The 23735-nt window shown below is 37.0% G+C and overlaps 1 long non-coding RNA gene across 1 annotated transcript; it reads right to left on the minus strand.

Annotated features, from left to right (window-relative positions):
- Nucleotides 1-610: 610 nt before the first annotated feature.
- Nucleotides 611-21990, minus strand: LOC308193287. Its single transcript, XR_013949522.1, has 3 exons — nucleotides 17999-21990; nucleotides 7326-7389; nucleotides 611-5534 (listed from the first exon to the last, which is right to left on the minus strand). It is a non-coding gene; the product is annotated as an uncharacterized lncRNA (long non-coding RNA).
- Between the last annotated feature and the right edge of the window lie 1745 nt (nucleotides 21991-23735).

The raw sequence follows: 23735 nt of genomic DNA on the forward strand, positions 1-23735 counted from the left end.
GTCAAGGGGCTCTACAGATCAGTGAGAGATATGTGACAGACTTTGCCACATTATCTTCCCAGCATGCTCCTGCCATAATGAAAGACCACCATTAAGAGGGGCTGGCCTGTTCATTTCCAATCTGTTTGCTGCCAAACATGTTAACTCCAGTCACACAGGAATGCCTTTGCTTCCTAGGAGGGCTGATAGCGTCTTTGAGGGAATGGAGTTAGAGCTCAGACTCTTAAATAAGTTAATGTTATTTAAGACATGTAAGTTCTAGAACTTAAACCTCCCCCCGCCCTCCCCCCCCGCCCCCCCGCCACTTTTCTGTTTTTTTTTTTTAATTTAAATTACTTGATAGCAAGTCTTCACTTCCCAAATTCACAGTCTGTCAGCCATCAATTTCAGTAGACAGTACAGACACAGGTTTAGTGAAGGAGGAGGCTTATGTGAGCTTTGAGGTGGCCCTCATTCACTTGCTCTAAAGCCCATGAGAGAGCATTGGCCAAGAAGTTCTGCCTTCTTCTCATTCACGTTAAGACTACATTTACCCCTGTGGGAAGGAATTGTCACTGTTGCAAGTCTGGATGGAGTCTGAAACAATAACTTTATATATACTAGGCTCCATAAACACTTAGATGCATTTACAACACATTTTTTATACCTTTACATCAGTACATTGAAGGTAGTGAATTTTGCAACCTTGAAAATAAAATATTCTGTATTCTGCTCCTTGTTTTTGTCATATGTAAAGCCATGCACTGTAATTAAGACATCACTGTAATTAAGATTATAATTTTGTCAATTAAAAATAAAATAGAGAGAGATTATTGTGAGGTGTTATTTTTCCAAGCTCCTGAGCCCTCTCATGATATTTTCTGTCTTGTATTGTAAAGAATTATGGTTCATTCCAGACACTCTAACACTGTTAGATCTTCATGAGAAAGCAGAATAAACTGGGAGCCCTATGAGCCCAGAGCACAGTGAAGACATTTGGCTTGAAAAAAAAGCCTACATACTAGTAGACAAAGAAACTTAATATACACTTTACATTTTTAAAGAAGATTACAGCCAATATTTGCATAAATTTATCTTCATAAACTGTAAGAAATACCACTGTCTTAGTCATACTGACTTTTTTTTTTTTTCTTTTCTGAAAATAAGTGCTATTTCCATAAGGTATTGCAATCACATTCTTGTCTCTTAATTAGTGAATTATTAGTAAACTGTCATTCTTTCAGCCTAGAGAAAGTAGTTTAAATGTTTTAGAGAATATACCATTTTGACTAAAAGTTGAACATACTAGGAGGGGAATAGTTGACAAGATATTTATACTCCTTTTCTTCAGTAATCATTCAACCCCCAAAGCCTTTTCTCCTGCATTTTTCATGTAACATGGGCCTTTTCTCCAAGAAAATATGACATTCATGCCTCAGGTGGTTACTAGGTTAGGCTTTTCTTTCACCAGCAGAATGGATGCCTTGCACTACCCATTCCCTAGGACTCAGGACCAAAGGCAATCCCCCAAGCTTTCTTCATTTCAAACAGCTTTAAGAATGCAGATTGCGTTAAAGCTATATATATACATGAAAGAATATTTTACCAGGAGCTCAAAGTCCCTGTTCCACAGGGCCTAGATCTGAAATCTGAGATCTAATTGTCCCTTCCATTATTTATACAGATTTACACAGCATTGCCCCTATATGCAATTCCCAAAACATAAAGGGCTGGTGGCTGGGAATACCTGACATGACTAAATGTTTGGACACAACACTAAATCAATCCCCCGTGTCCTGAATGTCTCTCAGGAGCATGTGCAGGTCAACTCCAGGGTATATCAGACTTTCTGGCAACTGTATACTGTATGCACTGTGAGTCTGGTGCAGCCAGGGCATCGAATCTTCACTGCATGTAGGGTGTGAAAGTGACCAGAGCATTTTTTCTCAGAAGATCAGGCAAAGCTGCCAGACTTTCAAAAACAATTTGAAAACATGAGGCAAAATCCAAAAGGTTGTCGATAATTGATAATTTTGTAATTTATTGCCTAAAGAGACACAGTAGGATAATCTGAGTATAGGGATAAGATTTAACCCAATATTAGATTAGTAAATTTTATTGCCCATATTTTTTTAGATTTTTTCATCAAAGTACATTTCACAATTTTTTCTTCATTTGAGTATTCCCATGCCTAGCTTCTTCCTCTCAGTGCTTAAATACATTTTCTTTTGCATGTGTAAGATATTGAGCAGTAACATAGACAGTTGTATTCCCTTGGAGGTAGATTCTTCCATCTTACTGACCACGTAATCCTGCAATATCTGTAGGCTCCGTCACAGCATTGAGCATGAGAAGAAGTCAAGGGTGCTCTGAACAGGGGAGCCCCCTCTCACCTATGCCCTGAGACGTTTAGCTGTCAGCATGCTGAAAGATGCAAGTCTGAGCCTGGAAATATGTCTCACGTGAGAAAAATGTATTCACCAGGGGCCTGACATGGCAAGATCCCAAGAAACCCTGGCATTGGTCCAAAAAAGCACTTACGCATACGCTTAAAGCTACAATTCAGCTTCAAGTAAGTGAGCAGTAGTATTGCCTTTGATTGACACTGAATCAACAAGATGTGAGAGGTGATTAACAAATTTATCAAGTGAAGACAATATTTGGCCCAGGACTGGACTTTTGTTGTTCGGTTCCTGAATAAGGAAAAAGAAAGTGTTTATAGGGGCTGCCCTGAATTCCCTCCACACAGAGAATTTTCAGGCAGACACAATGACAGTAGGCACAAAAGTATGAATGTTTTCCTAATGTTTGAACAAAACAGAAATGTACTGAATAGATATGTTAACACTAATAAATAAATCTAGAAGTTTTGCTCACTGACTGACTGCTGTAGAAGTCTTAATGAAGAAAGCTGAATGTGTTCTGTTTACTTGTGCATTACCATTTCCCTAGATGGGTAAATTTGGTGGAATCTGGTCTTGTCTTAAGCAATACCTTCTTTCTAATGTATTATATAACTGGCAGATCAAAAGACCATGACAGAGGACTTTTTTTTTCTTTTTTTTTTCTCTGAGATTTAAATAAAATACAACTTCTTCCCAAGTCTTCATTCAGATTCATAGGCAAGAAATGCCTCTACTAATTTAGGGCTGAAAGATGCTGAACCCTTTGGAAAATTGACCCGTTTATTTAGAAGCTATGTTTTCTGCTTCAGAGTACGTGGCTGATACATAATTTTGCTTTCAGTTCTGGAAGCAGTAAAGTGTGTGAGGGTGGTAATAATCAGGAAGGAAGGTGTCAAAAAGGGAATTTATTTTGGAGAGGAGACATGCAGCAAAGTTGTTTGGGACATATAAACTCACAAAGCGGGTTTTCAAAGGCCAAAAGAGGAGTTAGTGTAGTCTAAGGACTTGTACCTACTTCTTCCCATTTTCTGGGCTTTCAAGCCATCCTGTAATAATGGCACAGATTTCTACATGTGTTTGCCAGCAATTTGGAGTTCAGCTGTCATTAAAAAGCAGTGGAATATGATTTTCACTTGTGGTTTTGAAAGCTTCTTCCTAAGTTAGAATTTAACAATTCTAACTTAGATTCCTAATTCGTGGGGGTGGGGGGTGGGGAATGACAATACAGATTTAGAAACACTGTTTCTGTACAGGATAGAAGCATATAACCCCCTAGGCTTCCAGACTCTGTAAACTATCAATAGTTTATATTATCATCAGTTAGTCTAGCCTTTATTTTACTTAGTTTGGTGTTTTTAGTTTTATAACTGATTACATTGAACATGCACTTGAGGTTTCAAAGGAAATTTTTAGTCTATTGGGTAATAAGTTCCTTAGGTTTACATCCAAGCCACAAAATATGTATTTGTGTCAAATTTTGCCTTGCTATGAGAAGCTGTTGAAAATCTGCTCGAGATGCACTTGGCCAGGTTTGCAGCTAAATTATATACATTAAACCTCATCTCTTCATGAATAGTTTTGGTTCAGCATTTTTACCATCTTGAGCATCAACTTAGACTTTACAGACAGCTATTTACAGGAGAAAGTTCATTTAATTCCGCAACAGTTGACATAGATAGAGAGTATATTGTAGGTACAGGTGTCAATAATAACCTTGTGTTTTATATTGCTTCTGCCCTAGTTTAACAGCACAGTTTATTGTTAACCAGTTTTCTTCTTATCCCTTCTAGCTGCAGATTTATTAGCAGAAACACATTGTGCAAATGATGATTTATGATGGAATCATGTTGCCTGAGAAAATGTATTGATTTAGAATGAAGTTGCAGTCCCTACTACAAAGGCAGAATGAAGGAGATGAGAAGGATCTGCCTTCAGTTAAGTTAAACTTCTCTGACTGCCTTATCATGCATTTTCTTTCCTTTCTAAGATTTTACATGAAAGAAAAGGTTACATTTGGCTTTGTGTGTGTGTGTGTGTGTGTATCTGGTTGTCCTGTGATCTGCATTCCTCAACATGCCACAATTACTATGATTTGTCTCTGTTCAATACTTTCATCAGTTCAAAGCAGCATGGCATTTACCTTAGTAGCATTTAAAATGAACTAATCAATAGCTAGATGTTTGCTATTAAGAATGATGAAGAAAGGTTGAGTAGGAGGTAAACAAGGTTATCTACTTTTAATGTATTACTTAATTCTTTTCTGCATTGGAAGGAAGGCATGATTTCATTTAATTGATTCTAATACACATACATACAATTTAATGTGAATGACCAAGGGTGGACATTACAAATGCTGTTCATTTTTTACTGCTTTCATTTCTTTTTGTAAGTGCCATGTCTTCTCTAAAGAAAATATGTTACTCTATTGTTGAAACTGAATATTTAAAACAGATTTTAAAGATAGCCAGGCAGCTTTAACATATTAAAAGAAAAAAAAAGTGTGTGTGTATGTTTATTGCTTTATCTAAGGCTCAGAAAAATTATCCTGTTGCTGAAAGAGCTAGTTAAAGCAAACTGATACAGTATTTTGAGACATCTGTGAGTTTTCTATCTTGTAAGTTCTACTGCAGTTTCATAAGATCTGTTTTATTTGGTGCTTTTATTACAACACAAATTTGAAACAGTGATTTAGCTAAGCTTACTGAGATCCTAGAAAGCCTAAGTTTCTTCAGAGATAATTTGGGCCAATTTATCACGTTCATTATTTATGAAAATATCTCTCTGCTATTGCTTCCTCTTTCTCTTTTACTAAGCAATTCTTTTGGTACAAAACCAGCAATGCTATGCCTAAGTTTGCAACAGCATCAAAACTAGAGCACTATCAATAGCCACAGCTCTGGGTTTTGTCAGAGCTCTTTATGAAGGACCATCTCCTGAGCTCCATCCAGCTTCTTTTCCATCCACAAAACCACATCCTTTGACTGCCTCCAGCTTGCCCAGAAACCACACTCCCTGCCCTCAGGCTCTCTTCTGTTTGTGAACCTCCACAGCTTCCAGAGGCTCCTCCAGCTCCTCAAATGCCAAAATGAAGTCTGAGCATCTTTGAAATGACAGGCTGTTTGCAACAGCAATAGCATCCTGAAACAGCATCTGGGGAACAAATTAACAGACGGGAGCCCTTAAATTACAAAGCGACAAGGAAACATTCAGTATACAAATGATGGGAGCTGCAAATGAAGGAGAAAATTTGGTGCTAATAACACCCTACTATCCACCACGGCCTGATCCAGTTTTCATTGGTTTCTGTTATCTTTAACAGAAGCTGAATCAAGATCAAAGAGGAAGAAAATAACACAGTATACAATGTGGGAGAGATACCCAACATCAACATTTGAAACAATAAAGGGATTTCATTTTCCTTCTGCTGTTGATACTGTCTTTTTTACATGAAACCAAGCCCAGTATCCACCTCACATGCTATGGAGTGTGGTTTTCTCCACCTTTGTCAATACCTGTAATCACAATGACATACGTTCTCTACTTCTCTTTCTGAAGTGGGGTCTTGTCCTCTTTTCAGTAGCAGTGGTAAAGAATTTCTGACTTTTCTTAAAAAGTTTTCTCTTTACCTCTGCCTCCTCTAAGTAGTGTTTTGACCAGTGTCATAGAATCAGTAACACTGTGTTTTCATTGTCAGCCATATATTTGCTGACATATCAAACTTTCAGGGGCAAATATTACCCATTAGATTCAGAAGTAGTTAAAAAACACTTTATACCTAGATAGAAATACTGCTCTGTACCTCAGGTATTGCCAGATGACAACACAGTGATATTCTGATCAGTCATTTTGCACATTTTCATTGTTCAGTATCAAGGTCATATATGACTGAAAGAACAGATTTATTTTTAATATTCCTGTCAAGATGCAACGATTGTGTGGTAACTTTTTCCAATGTTCATAGCACAACAGGAGCTGCTGTGAGTGTTTTGATAAGATTGAAGTTCTAATTCAATCTACAGTAATTATAGCAACAAGGGTGTGGAAGGGTATATTTCAAATGTCCACTTCTCTTTGAATTAGATTCCTGAAAAGCAGATCTCACTAAATAAATAATAATAATAACAATAATAATAATAATAAAAATAATAATATTTTTTCCCAACTTTTTATCTAGCAGGATGTTATCAACTTCAATTGTGACTTTGGTTGTAATGTGTAAAGATAATGTTTCAAGATTTGGTATGTGACTCAAGATTGACTGAAGTATTTGATGGCCTCAAGTATTTATAAATGGATACATCTATTCCTTGCTGCTAAATTCCATAGTGATAACCATAGTTTAAATTTCTGCAAAATGCCAGTTTTAATTATTGTCTATATTTGTAATATTCTTTATCATCTACATATAATCTTATCTTTGTATAACTATGTCTTATCAATGATAGATGGTATACGAAAAAATGTAAGGAACAACTCACTAACATTTTAGTCTCAAAGACAAATAATTTTAACAGATTTGCTTCTACTCAATACAATAGAGTATTAATCAGTGTTATTGATTTAATTACAAATCAAAGTAATTTACACATTATATACATATGTATATATAATCTTAATTCTCATTGAAAGGTAGGAGAAATTAAGGTGTCATACTTTGTCCAGGGTAACCTTGGGTAGAATTCAAAACTGAAATCTGATACTGCTCTAGAGCTCTTTTCCACAGTCATGATGATGTTATTATATCATGTTAAGATCCTGGTGTCAACCACAAAGCGTTGTAGGCTTTATTACCAGGAATCAATATAGTTCTTGAATGTATGTCTACTCCTAAACACTTGAGTTCTTAGAGATAATGAGCTTAAAGTTAGGTTAGAACTCTCCTAAATCCTAAAAACCAAAACAAATAAACAACAACAAAAGAAAACACACAAAAAACCACACCTTTAAACTTCCTAATTTCAACAGGATGAGATCCTAATATAACGGTTGAATAAACAAGGACTTCCTATGAAAACAAACACAAATCATCAATAGTTGATAACAGTAAATCAGAAAGCACTGGGTAGTTTGAATGAAGAACTGGTGGTTAACCATTGGTTTGGAAAGGAGAACCATTTTCTGGTTGAATAATACGAAGGCAAAAGCGGTACAAATACCTAAGCACCAAAGTAACCTCCTTTGTTGGGCCCTCAGGAGGGAAAATCAATGCAAAGGTTTCAAAGGAGAAACTTTCTTTGTAACAGGTCCCTGAATATAAAAATGCCAGTTTCTGAATTTTGTTTTCAAGATGATTCTGTCAGCAACTTTTGAAGATTGTAATGTTTAATTTATTTATTACTTCCTTGTTATGGTGGGCACACAGGTTGATTTACATTGACAGATGAATGACGGGTGATGTTCTTTCTGTATGTGTCTTTCCCTTCCTTTTTAAGCTGAAGCAAGTCATAGACTTCAGAGTGGATCAAATAGTTTATACTTTTGCTGAGTGCATTTGAAGAGTTACAAGGTGCTTGTTAAACTAAGAAAATAAAGAAATTTCACCCCAAAAGTTTTGATTTTATACATTGGCCTCAAGAATGAAAAAAAGGGTTCCCCAGGCTTTTTCCTAGATGTTTTTGAAGAATCTCTAAAGACTGAGAAGAAACACTGGTTTGTTATTTTTCTGAAAAACAATATTCAAGCTGCACAAAAATATCATCCTGAAGAAGGTAGAATCTTCCGTGAATTTGTTCTCCTTTGGAAAGATGAACTGTAATGCCATCTGAAAGTGTAAACACTTTCCTAACTCCATGACTTTCTTACTCAGAAACAAAATACTTTCTGCAGCAAAGCTCAAAGACATGCAAGAACATAGGTTAGTAGGTTTGTACATAGTCATGAAAGAACTCATATCTCCATATAGATCATGAAATCAAGAACATTTCTGGTTTACAATGCATATAACACTAACTCTTCAGGAAAATAGTAGCTGAAATATTACCCCAAGAATTCATGAAAATGACTGTAGAATTGCTGGTAAAGTCAGCAATAAGGCGGTTGTATTATATACTGGCTCTTCAGAAAACAGATGGTGAAATTGTGATAAAGTATCAATTTGCTGTCAGACTCGTCAGAGTCAACTCGACTGATTTATGTGACGTTCCTGATATTGTTATGTTGCAACAAACCATCAGGTCTAAGTTACCCACTTGCCCAGCTGGGACACCCTGTAATACTCTAGAAGCAGGGCAAACAGTTTTATCCATTTCTGGAGATTTTTATGATTTTACCCTTCTTGCTATTTTGCCAGTAAAACCAAACAAGCAAATACTTGAGTAATTCTGAGTGACAGCAAAACTTTTTTTTTTTTTTTTTTTTTTCCCCAAAGCCCTTGGCAATAGGCAACTCCATCACTTACACAGGGCACTGACAGAAAAAAGATGGGATGCGTTCCCCCAGCTACACCCACCTAAGACTCACATTCAGTTCTACCAGTGATTTTAATACATATGTTTTGTTTTCTAAAAGATTAGTGTAATTACTTGACTATGAGAAGAAGTTTGGTCAGTTCTATTTTGTGTCATACAATAATAAATTCAAGGAGTATGTAAATAACTGTAAACTTCTGTAGTGCTTGTACTTATTAGGGAGTCCTGGGTTATAGCCTTTGTTGATAAGAACAACAGCAACAATAACATCCACAATAGTTGTAGTCAACCCTGCTAAAGAGCAGAGCAGTATGGATGGTATATATGAATGTTCTACAGTCAGATAAAGAAGTCACCAAGAAAGAAAATAATTCTGACTTTTACTTTTAAGTGTCTTTACATTAAAAAAAAAATATCATAAAGGTCCAGATTTTGAACAATATCCTTCATAAATAAAAGCTATAATACCCCTCAAAGTCATGTTGCATGTACTGCACTTCCTAAAGATCTTTTCTTCAGACTATCATAACACTCTACCACTCAGAGCATCTGTAGGCAGAAATAAAATAGACAAATAATGAAAATTTCTTCTAGAGAACAGCCAGGCAGCCCAGGGTATATGAACATTGTAAACATTTTGTGTAGCTAGATACCTTAGCCAAATTTTTCACTTAAAAGCAGATTTCAAATTCTGCCCCCAAATTTGGCCACTAGAAAAGGAGTAGCTCCTGGAAATAATAAAATGAGATCACAGTGTTTTTATTAAAAGGTGAAACTTTCTTGATAATGATGAAAGCAAAATGTAATGAAATCCATTTGTCCACATTGATGCAGTTAAATTCACTGATCTGTGTCTTAGATATAAAGAAGGTATTTGACCAGGTCAAATAGACCTTCCTTTCTTACATATTGTGAAAGCCTAGATTAGACTTTTTTTTTTTTTTTTTCAGTAAGGGTATGTGTTGTGGTCAGCAGTGGGTTATCATAACATTTTTTTTCCTTCTGATGACCACTGGGCAAGAAAATCAATATGTTAGCTTGCTCTTTAATTTCATCTATTTTACAGGTAGTTCAACTAATAGGAAAATGCTCATACTTGAAAAATCACCGATGTTAGCAGAAAACAAATAGGTCCTCTACACAGGCAATTTTTACTTATTTTTAACCTTTGGTGTCTACTTCCTAATTTTACTTTGTGCCCAGGGAATTTCAATACAATCTCCATATACGATTAATAAAACTATGCACAAATTCCAAGCACTATTAGAACTAATTAAAACCATCCTTTCTCATTAGACATATTCCTCTGAAGTTAGGTAGGAGATAAGAGAAATAATACAGTACAATTTTAAGATATTAAATTTTAAATGTAGAAGTACGAACTACATTTTTCTATTAATGTCCTGTTAGACAGATTTTAAAAATGCAATGCAGTCTCCTGTGATTAGGAAGGAAGACTACAGAATAAAGTTGTGTAGAATAAGATAAAATTTGGACAGTTAATATCCTATTTATTTATTTTTGCAATGTGTGTTTTATTAATAAGACTGGGAGAGATTTTCCCTAGATCTGGGATATAATATTGGAATTTGATGGAAGCATCGCACTCCTGTACCTCAGGGCTCTAGATGTGAACCAATAGTTCTTCTGCACCTTTATTTCTCCTTCAGTTGCTGGAAAGAGAGCTAGCAGTGTGCAGAGAGGTACCAAAGTTGTCCATATATTTTGTACTTCATATCTCTTAGGGACTGCTAAAAAATTTGTCAAAAACATACTGAATTTTGTTGTTGTTGCTGAAAAATTACTGCTTTTTCATGATGACTCTTAGAATTCATTAGATGAACCTAGGGACATAAGTTAGCTGGATTTCTGTGGAAAGGCCTAGAACAAGTCACAGGTACCAGTTTACTTTTGTTGTATGCTATATTGCCAGATTGCCTTAATTTAGGAAGAAACAAACCACTACAATTAATAGGTTCTGGCATGCATGACTCAATAATTAACACAATTCTGTTAGATATGGAATTCAATATTTAAATATCCTTGTCCACCACAGTCCTTTATGAAGACTAGAAGAAAGGACAACTGTTAGCTTTAAATTGCAGACATTTCCCAACACTTATCAGGGCATTCATCTCACAAAAAGGAGCAAGATTTCAGTTTCATTTTTCTTGCTCAGTAACTGTTTGGGAATGAGCAGCCTGACGGAGACCAGCTTCTTTTGATGGTGGTTCTCCATGTGCTTAGCCCTGGGAAGAACAAACCTCTGCGGAGTGCAGATGCTCCATCCACCTCATGCCAGGCTCTATTAAAGCTATTGTGTTCACATCATCTTCTTTCAAGTCAAGGAAGAAAAAATAAATAAATAAATATATATATATATCCTAAAACTAAAGACTGATCCTAAAACTGTATGGTCTCTCAAATATCTCTTATTTAAAGCACAGCAGTGCTCATTTGGTGGTGGAGTTCCTGTATGTGGCTAGCCATCTAAAACGACTTCAACTTAAGCTTGTTCTTGTGACCCTGCAGTCAACAGAGGAGGATCACCATCTTCAGATTTATCTCCAACCAGAAATACCTGCTCTTTGTCTCTGCTGCCATGTGCTGCTATGTGCACCCCTGTATTTCTCTTGGCCTTCTGCTAAGCAGTAATAAATCTATTCTTTCTGGGGTTTATCAGCTGGGGACAGATGTTTCTACACCCTTCTTTTCTGGGGTTTAAAGAATGAATCACTATTCTGGTTACGGTGATAACATCTGAATGAGCTAGACTGTGTATGTTAAGCAAGGTAGTCATTTTTAACCTAAAATATATGGCTTAGCTGAGTTGTGCCTGTAACCATACCAGCAGTTTCATTAGTCAATACTAACTGAAACATAGTAAAAAATACCAAGGGAATGATCCAGTGTGGAATGACCTCTCTTGGATAGCATGCAATATCTAAAACGGCAAAAACACCTATGTGTAAGCATCTGAATTGCTCCCAAAATGTAACACCAGCTCTTGTCAGAAACAACATTATCTTCCGGTACTTTTCTTTTGCATACATATCCAGACTGCATAGTCAGTGTCATGTTATATAAGCGTTTGATCCCCACATTTCTAGGGGTCTCAGACATTCGATGCATACTCCCAGTGTTTTTTACTCCTGATAAAATATGTCCTTCTACAAACACTGACAGCCAAGAAATCTGATAGGTGCTTCATTCAACATTTAAGTTAAGCAACATCAGCCTTTGCCCAAAACAATATCTCAGTTAGAGACTCTAAAAGATGTAGTTTCTGTATGACACATACTGAAGGAGGCTGTCTTTATTAGACCTTTGTCAACAATACTCTATGTAGTCTGTGTACATGTGCATCATGCTTTCATATGTGAACTTACTGTTTTTTGGATGAGCAAGGGAACACTGTATGTCTACCTAATTCAGCAGACCCATGCAGCAAGGAAGCTGACTGTCTAACTCTTTCTCATAACCTATCATTTCAAACTCCTCCATTTGAACACTTTCTGAAGCCTGCAGTTCACTTCATTCTTTAATTCTCTTAACTTCTGTTATTATTATGCTGGTCATCTTCAGTACAGTTAAGAAACAACCAGCACCTTTCAAAACCCACCTTCAGCCCTGAGCTACTGCATTGGCCACTCACAGGCTGGCTATGGTGTTTGGAAAGAGAGAGAGCAACTACACAATAAATACGAGGGTTAAATACAAACCAACAGAATGTAACAATGTCATTGAAGCAGTTTATTACATTAGTCAAATTGAATTAATTATACCTTTAATTGATATTTGTACATCTCTGATTACCAGAGCAGGATTAGGAGGAACAAAGAGAAGGCAGACACAAGCACAGAGCCTGTAATGGACTGTGCTTTGTACTAATGGTGCTCTATTTATAATCACGAGAAACCTAAACTAAGTTCCATTAAAAAAAAAAAAAAAAAGCAGGGAGTGGGGGGTGGGGGGTGGGGGGGTATTTTGTATTTACTTTGACGTGCCAGAAACCAAGTGTAAGATCTACCTTTAACACTAAAAAAGCTCATTGAGCTCAAGGAACTATGCTTAATGCTGACGGTATTTACCACCCTGCTTCTTTCCCTCTTCCTCCCCTCACCCCCTGGGTTCTGTGTCTCCATTAAAGCCTCTCCTGATTTGCAACAGGATGAGAGAAAAGTTTACATCCTACATATTTTTTCAAGCCACGCACAGGAACTGTAATGTAGCAGTGCAGAGGCACTCCAACTAATATACTAATTGGATGCAGATGTGCTCTGCCTCTTGGAAAAATAAGACCAACTGGATGATCAACAAGAGCCAAATGGGTAATTTCTTTTTAAACAAATTGGTTTTATTAACTTAAAACTGCCCATAATCCAACTAGTCTGGCAGAGTTGGGATACTATGAAACCACAAGCAGTGTGTGATACCTGTTATTATCTCATACTACTTTTGGCTGTGATCTTGCCATTCCGAGTAACTGGCTAACATGTAATGCTGAAGTCTCCCTTAAATAAAGGGCAGCATATGTGAGCGTTGCCCCAGGAGCTGGCCAGGAAATGAACTGTGATTCAGGCTAAATTCTTTTGTTGCTCCCTATTTTCTTCAGCAGGAACACATTTCTGTGCTCTGCCTGCAGAAAGCCCCACTCCCTCCCACCCTTGGTGAGCAAAGAAGGGCACTGTCAGAGGAAAAGAAATCATGCCAGCCTTGTCCTTAGTGGAGAGGAAGGGTTGTAGTAATCACTTTCAATACTACTTACACTACTATCAGCCACCAAAACACATGGACTATTGAGAACAACATTTTAAAAGTTACCATGGGGGCTTTGGTCTAAGAGAGATTACAGCCAGGCAGCAAATTCTTACATAGCTCACAGCATTGACAGCACTGGGGGGAAAGCAGTCTGTGCAAGTCGAGGGACCACAAAGACAAAATGGTCCCACTGAACACGAACCCCTTGGTCCTACTTAACAACCTTGATTTTTACGAGCGACAGATTACTAAATGAAGGGCCACAAGCTGAATATTTTGTTGAGTACTTTTTGTCCTTTGAAAAATAGAATATCTTTATCCTCCCTCACAGCTTTATTTCCGTGGTAAAGTAATCCATCCATAAAATGATTCCGATGACTTTATTAGAGGCAGGAGCAAAACTGACTGGTAGTCTCGATACTGTTTGGAAACAAAAGGGTTGGTAGAGCCTATAGTGTCACTACCTATACAGTGAGTGTTACCAGTCCACACCATGTCTCCCTTTAACCTTCTGGCATCGCTTGATTTCTGAGTCCAACTCTTTGGGGGATGGTTTGGTCTAGTGGGCAGCCAGAGAATTTAATTTCAGAAAGAGTGATTGCAGGTTAGTGACTGGCATCTAGGATTTACATTGGGAGTCTTCCATTTTCCAGGTCAGTTAGAGCATTTTTTTTTTTAAAGACAAAAACATACTTCAACAAATAAATGCAGTATCAATGAAGCATAGATGTGCATTTTAGTCTTGGAGAGAAACAAAAAATAATAGCAGTGGCATCATTCCTACCACTGAAATCAATAAAAGATTAAGAAAACAGAAAAAGTACTGTGCTACCATGAAAGAGAGAAACCACAGAGATTTGCTGAAAGCAGCAGAAACAAACAAACAAGCATAAAACAAACAAACAAACAAAACACTTTTGATGTTTCCTGTTACTGGTTTGGGAGAATACAATATATCTAGAAGTGCCTGTCTTATAAAGATAGCCTTATACTAGAATAGTGGGATGTGAACAACAGATTTGAATAATTCCATTTGAGATGACTGCCAGTTCAGATTATTTGAGATTGCAATCAATTCAGACATATTTTTTTCTGGTTTTAGTTTCATAAATATGCTAACTGAAAACTATATATGGAGTAAATATCAATCTAGTGAGACCTGAGTGAAGAAAAGGGGAAGGGGAAGGGGAAGGGGAAGGGGAAGGGGAAGGGGAAGGGGAAGGGGAAGGGGAAGGGGAAGGGGAAGGGGAAGGGGAAGGGGAAGGAAGGAAGGAAGGAAGGAAGGAAGGAAGGAAGGAAGGAAGGAAGGAAGGAAGGAAGGAAGGAAGGAAGGAAGGAAGGAAGGAAGGAAGGAAGGAAGGAAGGAAGGAAGGAAGGAAGGAAGGAAGGAAGGAAGGAAGGAGAAAAAAGGGTTGCAAAGTTACATATATTTAAACAAAACAGATGAAATACTTTAGTTTTTAATCAAAGAACAGGTGGCAGCCAGGTTGGGGTGTTCAAGTCACATTAGATTCAGGAGCAGACACTACCCTCGTGCAAGAGAAATGGCTCCTCACAGGCTGCAGCCAAGTCACAGATCTGCATGCTCTGTACAGGGTGGTACTAACAGGAAACCAGAAGATCCTGCACTTCAATCCTTACCCTTCAGGTAAATCAACCTGTGTAAATAATGCATTTTTCAAGAATTTTCACTAGAAATTTGACCAGGCCCTTAAAACTATATAATTTATCTAATGGTTGATTGCAGCACATATATAGAAATATCTTGAGGTAAAGCTTGAAAACATAACCTGCAAACACAGATAACTGATACAGACCTGCAAGTTTGAGAATGACCATGAAATGAAACAAAAATTTACCAGTTACTAGATTTTGAGAAAAAATATTCAAGTCAGTCCTTTTCAAACTTTTCAATAAATAAATAAAAATAATAATAATAAAAACAGTTACATGAAATGATCTAGCTAGTAATTTTCTCCTTATGTCTGGTTCCCCAAGGAATCTTTTTTAGCCTCATGGAACTGCATGCAGATGTTGATGCTTTTTCTCAGTGGGGCACTCGGGGGTGAGAGAAGGGTCCCTTGCTTGCCTCTTGTATAGAACTGAAGTGATGGTGGCCACACAAGAACAGGAATTTTCTGGGTGTGTACACACAAGTGGGTAATTTTTATGTTTTTATTTTTTGATGGAAGGCATACACTAGAAACAGCTGTGAGAATCATATTGTAGGTTTCATTTTCCAAAGCTGTGCAGCAGTTATTTTGGCATCCAACAAGTCTGGTCGTTGATCATATTCTTTTAGCTCTGCTATGTCAGGCAGGTTCTACGGTAGAGCTCTTGCATTCACAAGATTGAATCACAGAAAGATTTAACTTGGAAGTGACCTCTGGAGGTCACCTCAGCTTTCTTCTCTAAGGCAGGTAATCTATTTAGTTAGGGCTACATCTTTGTCCTTTAGGGAAGGTGATTTTTCAGTCTCATAAACCCCAAACAGTGGTTCCCAAATTTTCTGTTCTCACGGAATGTTTTTTATTGCCCGTATCATTAATATTTTACTAAATATAGTTGTAAATTACATACTCTTTCAAATCATTGAAGGAACCCATTAAAGTTCACCAATCGCAGTTTTTCAGACCATAAACAATGTGGGGATGACAATTTGGTAACTTTTGTTTTAACATGTATAGGATGGACCGTAGTTGCATACATGGCTTTAGCCTAAATAAACTTTTACTCTTGTCTGGCATAGTAATAGTTATGTTCTAGACATTCTTTTTAAGATCAGTATGAGAGATTGAAATTAGGTTTAGATATAGTTATGGAACCCGTATCAAATGAGATACAGATCCACTAAGATCCTCAGGAGAAGCATTTAAAAATGGGTAACTTCTAAGGCAGGATTTGTTTTTACAGCATTTGTTCCGCAGCACCATAATTAAAAACTGACATGATTAAAAAAACAATCTTGTTGGAGGACTTTGCTTCTCAGCTGGTAATATTTTCTGTACACGATTTTCAGTTCTGTGTTTAAAGGTTAATTTGCCACTCTTTTTATTCACTACTCTACACTTTTTTTTTTCTTTTTTTTTGTTTATCATCCAGAAGCCTGCTCTGGCACTATTTCTACAGACTGTTATACAATTCTGACACACTAGGCTCCAGCTAGTCAAATACTTCATTTCTGTCCTGACTATATTTGTCTGTGGCTTAGAGGTATAATCACTAACAAAGCAGTGGAACAGTTTGCAATCACGTAGGTATCGTCCCAGATCTGGATGAACTTTCAGCAAATCAGTTCTGCAAAGGATCACAGTGAAATAAGTTAATAGCATTTATCTTGATTTCATATAAAATATCAGGATAACTTTAATAACTGTAATATGAAGACTTGCATTGTAGTACAGCAAGCTAGTGTGTACAAACCAAAAGCAGCTGCCCTGCTGGGCTCTGAGCAGACGGCTGGTTTTATTAGTCTTGCCACTCGCTGGAGAAAGCACTGATTCTGCCAGTGTTTGGGTAATAGCTCTGCCCTGGGATCTGCTGGAGCTGTTGCACATCCATCTGGCAAAAGACGTAGGGATGCATGAGAGTTCCAGCCTCGTGAGCTGTGTAAATACAGAGCAGCAGTGTGTGCTGACGCCAAAGGCAGGCACTGGCAATGCTGCTCTGCTGGGCAGCTGCTCTGTGCACAGGCGGCAGTGCTGACAAGGGCTGCGCAGCCGCATGGCATCGTGTGTGCTGGCCTTCCTCTCTGGGAGCGAGTGGCTGCTCTTCCTGCAAGCTGGAGAGACTTCAGTGTAAATGAAAAGACTAAACCCCTGAATGCAGAAGCAGCAGCTGCCAATTTATTTCATTCGGAGCAGTATTCACTTTGCATGTTCAAGTGTGCATAGCGTGTATTAAAATAGCCACCTAGAAATACAGGTGAATAAAATATAAAGTGAACTTAAGAATTATTGAGGAAGGAAAATCAAACTAATTTTTTTAAAAACGTTTCTACTGTTTCTCAGTTCATGCAGTGTGGAATATGCTAGTGGAAAGTAAGCTCTCTTATTAATTAAGAGCAAATCAATGGGGCTGGTAGAAAGAGAAAATTAGAATGCAGAATGACAAAATTAATGCATTTTTTATACATAGATAAAGCATCTAAGTCCATTTCCTTACACATAATAATGACACTTAAAATCTATTACTTCACTGTTGTAAAATGAAACAATAACAGCTGTTGTAAAGATGTTCATGTTCTGAAGATTAGGAGTTAGAAATTAGAGGAGAAGAAATAACTCAGGGAGTAATTGCTGGGGGAAGGTGCAAGTGAAATGCAGTTTGGAATGATTACCTATCTCTGAGGGGGAGTTTCAGCAGTGTCATGGTAGCTGTAAGCTTTCTGAACTTCCTTAAAAGTTTCAAAAGTATATGCAAAGGGTACAGCCCAAAGGAGCTCACCTGTATTAGAAACCTGCAGCAGTAGCTAAGATAGACATAGTCATGAAGTCAGAGGACAGCAGACCACGTGACCTTCTTTTAAATTTTGGAGTCGTGCCAGAATCAAACATTAGTTAGGTTTTATCAACAGTCCATTTCAGTATTTGTGTCATATAGTCATCTTTCCAAAATCTCTGGAGAACTGTGGAGACATAAATCAAGCTGGCTTGTCACAAGGACAATGCTTTAACTCTCTATCACTATATGAAAGCATTACATTATATCTATGTATCTCTCTCTCTATATATATATATATGTATGTACAAAGGCAAATCTGAATTAAAACAGATGAATGGGACACCATGGTTTTACTTGAGAATAGGAAATGGGAAATATTGAGCAGTACTCTCCTTTCTGTATGGTCTTATTTGGTTTTTAAAACTTCACAGGAATGTAGAAGTATCTGGAAAGGCATCCTGGGTGAAGCTAAATGATTTCCACTCCCTTATTCTTTTTCAACATTAGAAAAAACAATCAAACAAACAAAACAACAACAACAACAAAAGTAGTGATCAAAGCCTGTATTTCTATATTGCTCAACTATGACTTGATAAAGGAGAGGTGATGTTACAACTGTCACTCTTTTGGTACTCAGAGTCGTATACAGTAATGAGACTGACATAACTCGAGACAGTCATTTGGTGACTGGCAGTCACTGTCTTCTCAGCATAAACACTTCCTGCTTTACCACTACTTCTATACAAAGTAGGGAGAAAAGCACATGCAGGAATTTTCGACAAATGTAGGATCTCCTTCTTTATACTCTTTTCAGAGGATGATGCACTTGGCTGCTCCTGGAAAATTCATGAATCATGGTTTCCAAGGTCTTTGTCATGGTTCCTATTTTAACAAAAGCTAGATGGACAATTGGTAATAAATTATGCAGAGGATTTAGCCACTTTTTTTCTATTTTAGAAATCAGCTTCAAGACATCTGCAAGAGTTATGAATTTACTCACTGTCCATAAATGCTTAATTCTTGGGGTGAATAAAAAGTAGCCTAAAGATTGTTTCAATCTATCCAGTGTAAATATTTACTTGTCATAGGCTTTGTCTTCCAATTGTTCTATTTAACCAGGTATTTCCAACTTGAGAGGTGTGCACCACTGCAACCATGTGAGCTGGCTGTTCCAGTTAGTCACTTCACAGCAATTTACTCGAATGAGTAAGCTCTGTGACTTTGTGATTGTTAATCTAAGCTTTATAAATGGGAAAAGTTCCTGGAGGGCCCTTCAGTCTTCCAGGGAAAGAGTGAGTAAGCACAATGGGAAAGGAAAACTGCCAGAAATAAGGAGAGCATGTTGAAAAATTTAAGTCTTTTCTTCTGCACAAGGAATATTATTATATGTGTCCATATGCATATCCACACTTAAAAATATCTGGATTCCTTTGCAGCTAAGGGGGAGAAGGGTATAAACCGTATGTATTAGCTGTCCAACAAACTTACATCTATATGTGAATATACATGTGTGGTCCTGGCTGCGACTGATGTCATCGTGTGTCTGTACGAATGCCTGCCAGGTACACTGGGAACAAGTCCATCCCCTGCTGTACTAATAACACTATCCCTTTTGAGCACAGCTCTAGCCAGCTTCAGGGAGCTTGGAAGGTTTTTTTATGGGAAGTCTTTCATGATATAATCAGTGATGTGCATGCTGCAAAACTATTTATGAATAATGTACATAATGCCCTTTTCACCCTTATAACAGAAACAGCATTTGAAAACTCTTGATTTTATTCTGAAGCTTCTTTCCAGCTTCTTCACTGCCCAAAAGCTTCCTCTGTTGGCTTTCTCTTAGGAAAACAATGCAAGCACTCTCTAGGCGGCTTTTGGATTATTCTGCCTACATGCTCTCTGGATGCATCTCCACAAACATTGTTCTGCCTTGAGCTTCTGCAGACATCCTATGAAAAGTTCATCCACTCCCAGAAAAGTGGCTGGTTTTGACCAGTCTTCTCTATGAATAAGTGTAGGGTATACACTACTGTTTTCTCATCTATTTAATTTCCAAAAATAAACACTTTTTTTTTTTCCTCCTCTATTAAGGATAGCTGTTATTCTCTTCACTTTCAATGTTTCATCCAGTTTGTGCCATAACAAAAAAGAACTTGAAATGTTAGGGTCTGAAAGGCATCTCTAAGCATGATTTTTCTTCTCCATGATAAGGAAAGGGCCAGTTTTCATGGCAATATAACTACCATGGCTAAGCTCTATGAACATTGGCTTGGCAATGTTGGCAAACTACGCTGAAATGTTAAACAGAAACACATTTGGGATTTTTAGACAAGATGAAAAAGAAACTAAGATATCAGTGACTGAGAGACAGTAATTAAATACAGAGGATTTTGCAGTTCCAGAGAACTCAAGAGAAGGTCTGTCTACCTGCAGCAGCAGAGCTTCATTTTTGGTTCAATCAGTTGTTTTTATCTATTTTTAGGGTACGATGCTGTTGCTGATGGAACTGCTGCCAAAATGTCAGTTTTTCTACCACCTGTTTCAGATGAAATAAGTTTTTCTCAGTGGTAAAGATAGAAAGTAGTGGAAGTTTTGCACACCAGTTGAGCTACAATCCTACAGTTAGTACTCCTGTTTTGAAATATTTTGTCACATATTCTGTGGGAGTTTTCCCACAGAACTTTTTTTATTCATTTCAGAAGATGGTTATTTTGCCAGAACTCATCCTTTCATCCTGTGAATTTGCCATCCTAGAGAAAATAATAATGTAAGATCACTCATTAAAGCTGTTATTCATTTCTAGCTGTGACTAAAAATTGATGCTTTCAAGGAAGTTTTCCCACTCCCCGTACCAAAATGATGTATATAGCTACTGTTTGTATACAAAAATTTCCCCAAACATCTCTTTCCATTCCTCCAGAGTTCTTCCTGCATATGTTTTTAACATGTTCTGCCTTGGCAAATTTGTGTTCTACCCTTGCTGCCCCCGTCTTCTCAACAATTTGCTAATACACATGAATGCTTCGAACCCCACCCAGGAAAGCAGACGAGTCAATTGCAGAGCAATAAAAACATCCCTGGAAACGAACCAAAAGTCTAAGTCCTCTGCAACTGAAGAGCCTCAGACAAGCTGAGGGTAAAGAGGTTTAACTTGGTCCCTTGCCAAACAAACCATACCTCTGTGAGAAATCAGAGCAGTCAAGAAATAAGCACAACCATATAAACCATGTAAATTTTAGAATAAAAAAGAGGAATCCTCCCACTTTCCAGAAGCCTTCCCTAATATAATTTCTCTCCCTTCTCTGCCTTTTAATTCTGCGGGCCTGTTTACATTGCCAGAACTGACAATGACTTTCCTGTGCTTATTCTACTAATTTTTGCTGTGGTGGGAAAGGTGTATTTTGTTGCTTTTAGTCCAAATCATGAATTACAAAGTTTTTGTTTATGAATGAACCGGTGTTTGATTTTCTTAAAAACAAAACAAACAAACAAAAACATTGTTATTCTCTGTTTTATTGTTGTTGTTTTCTTGCTTGTTAGCTTTGAAAGCATGTCAAATGTGGAAAAGGTTGTCAGGATAGATAGCAGCATGGAACTCCTGTCCATACACTGCACTTATCCGTTTATTTGCATTGAAATGAAGACTTTGGACTGATGTAGTCAGCCTCAGCAAAATACTTTGATGTTTAGTAGGCCTCCGGTTCAGAGCTAAAAAAATAAAATAAAAAAACACATAAACAAAACAAAACAAAATGAAAGAATAAAATTAAATTAAATTAAAATTAAATTAAATTAAATAAATAAAATAAAATAAAATAAATAAAATAAAATAAAATAAAACAAAACAAAATAAAATAAAATAAAACAAAACAAAATAAAATAAAGTAAAATAAAGTAAAATAAACAAATAAAAATACTGTGAGCAAAAAAGAAATCCCTCCAAAGAGGGACAGCAGACGTGGTAATAAGCAGCTTTGTCTTTCCTTAGCTAGTCTATAGCCCCAGCATTTCCTTAGAAGACCAGGGTGACTGTGATACTTAGTATCCTAAAATTAATGTTTAAGGATGGAGGAAGGCCATATGGCTCATCTAGATTCATTCACATTTTTGTCTAGCTTTGATACCTTGTAATATTTTTATCTCTAAGCGCTTGTATATCTATTTTTTTCCCAGTATGTTCCTGAATAAAACATATACTGCTACTTTTGGTACTAAGAGATTACCCAGCACAGAAACAAGTGAACTCCCTTAACATATGCTTATTTCATTTGCCTAAGTTTGTGCATTCTATAAATTATTCAGAGAAGTGATATTAGTGGATCAACAACAGCTCTGGTTCATCAGGTCATATTAAAAATCTTGGACCATTAGGTTGGTAAGGTGCCAAAGTATAACAGAGATAGAGAATTTACAATGTAGATTTTCAGAATAACCCTTCTCTACATTGAATCAAAGTCCATTTGTGAGATATTTCGTATGAAGCATAATTGTCAGTGCAGCCTCATCCCTGGAGTCTGGGAAATGAAATCTGGGACCTCTGGGAATGCAGTGTTTAAATGGGCGATTTTCCTGTCATCCCCCCTCTCACTGCTCGGAAGATGATTGCAATCAGGAGCTCCACGCAGGCAGCCATTTTGTGTGTTATCTGTTCACTTCCCCCATGCTTTCAAAGTGCTCCAGTAGTATTTTTTGCTGAAGATTTTCCAATCACCTTCTTCTTCCTTTTACTGGTCTGTGTAGAAAATATCTATAATGGGGTGCAATTGAGAGATTCTGATTGTCCCTCCATTCAGTTGCCTAGGAAACAGACTTGTGGATATCCAGCTCTTTCCTTCATTACTGAAGATGCCATTTACAGTTGATTTCCTCCTATGTCTCCTTTGCTGTGTGCACCACTGAAAAGGAAAGGGCAGAATAAAGCTTGTTCTATTGTTTTGCTCCCTGGTTTAAGGTGTTACTTGTTCGGAGAACATTCAGGGTATAAAGTCTGAATACACTGATCATGACCGATACCTATGCCATGGATATCATATAATTAATTCTTTTTTTTTCCTTTCTTTTTTTTTGTTTTTGCTTTCTTAGTGGGCAAAGTCAAATATAAAGCTCAGTAGATTCCCTCAAACAAATTCTGTCTTTAGTTATTCCTGTGAAAAATTACTGTGGTTTTAATTAATCTGAAATTCAAATTGAAAAACACAGGTACAACTGAGAGCAGATTTGATACCTTCTACTCATTTTCATGTCTGCTTCTATATATTGAAATGGAGAAAAGTATTAATTTTTAGGCTGGATCATAGCATAATCTGCTGAGAATGGATTTTAACCCTAAAAAAAAAAAAAAGATATTTGGCATCTGCCTGTGAAAAAGTGTAAATGGTGAGTCACTGTACTATTTAAGTGCAGTAGAAATTTATTCTCAGTAAAAGATATTAATCACGAAGACCTCCAGGTATTCATTTAGATGTGTGTTTTTTTCTTCTCTCTGCTTCCTTCTCTTTATTCTTTTCCTTTGTTCTCATTCTTATTATTTCAGCTCCTTCCTCTCATCCATCACTTTTATCTTTTCCCCTTTATCTTTATCTGTCCCTTTTACTATTTACTTTCTTTCGCCTCTATTTTTCTCTTTTACTGAGCCTTCCTAGTCCCCCCTTCTCCCCTCTTTTTTTTTTTTTTTTTTTTTTTTCACCTCCCAGGAAGTATCTCTCTCACCTGTCCCTTTTTATAGATATAACATATTTGGTTT

This window comes from Anser brachyrhynchus (assembly GCF_964034855.1).
Source record: "Anser brachyrhynchus genome assembly, chromosome: 3".
NCBI lineage: Eukaryota > Metazoa > Chordata > Aves > Anseriformes > Anatidae > Anser > Anser brachyrhynchus.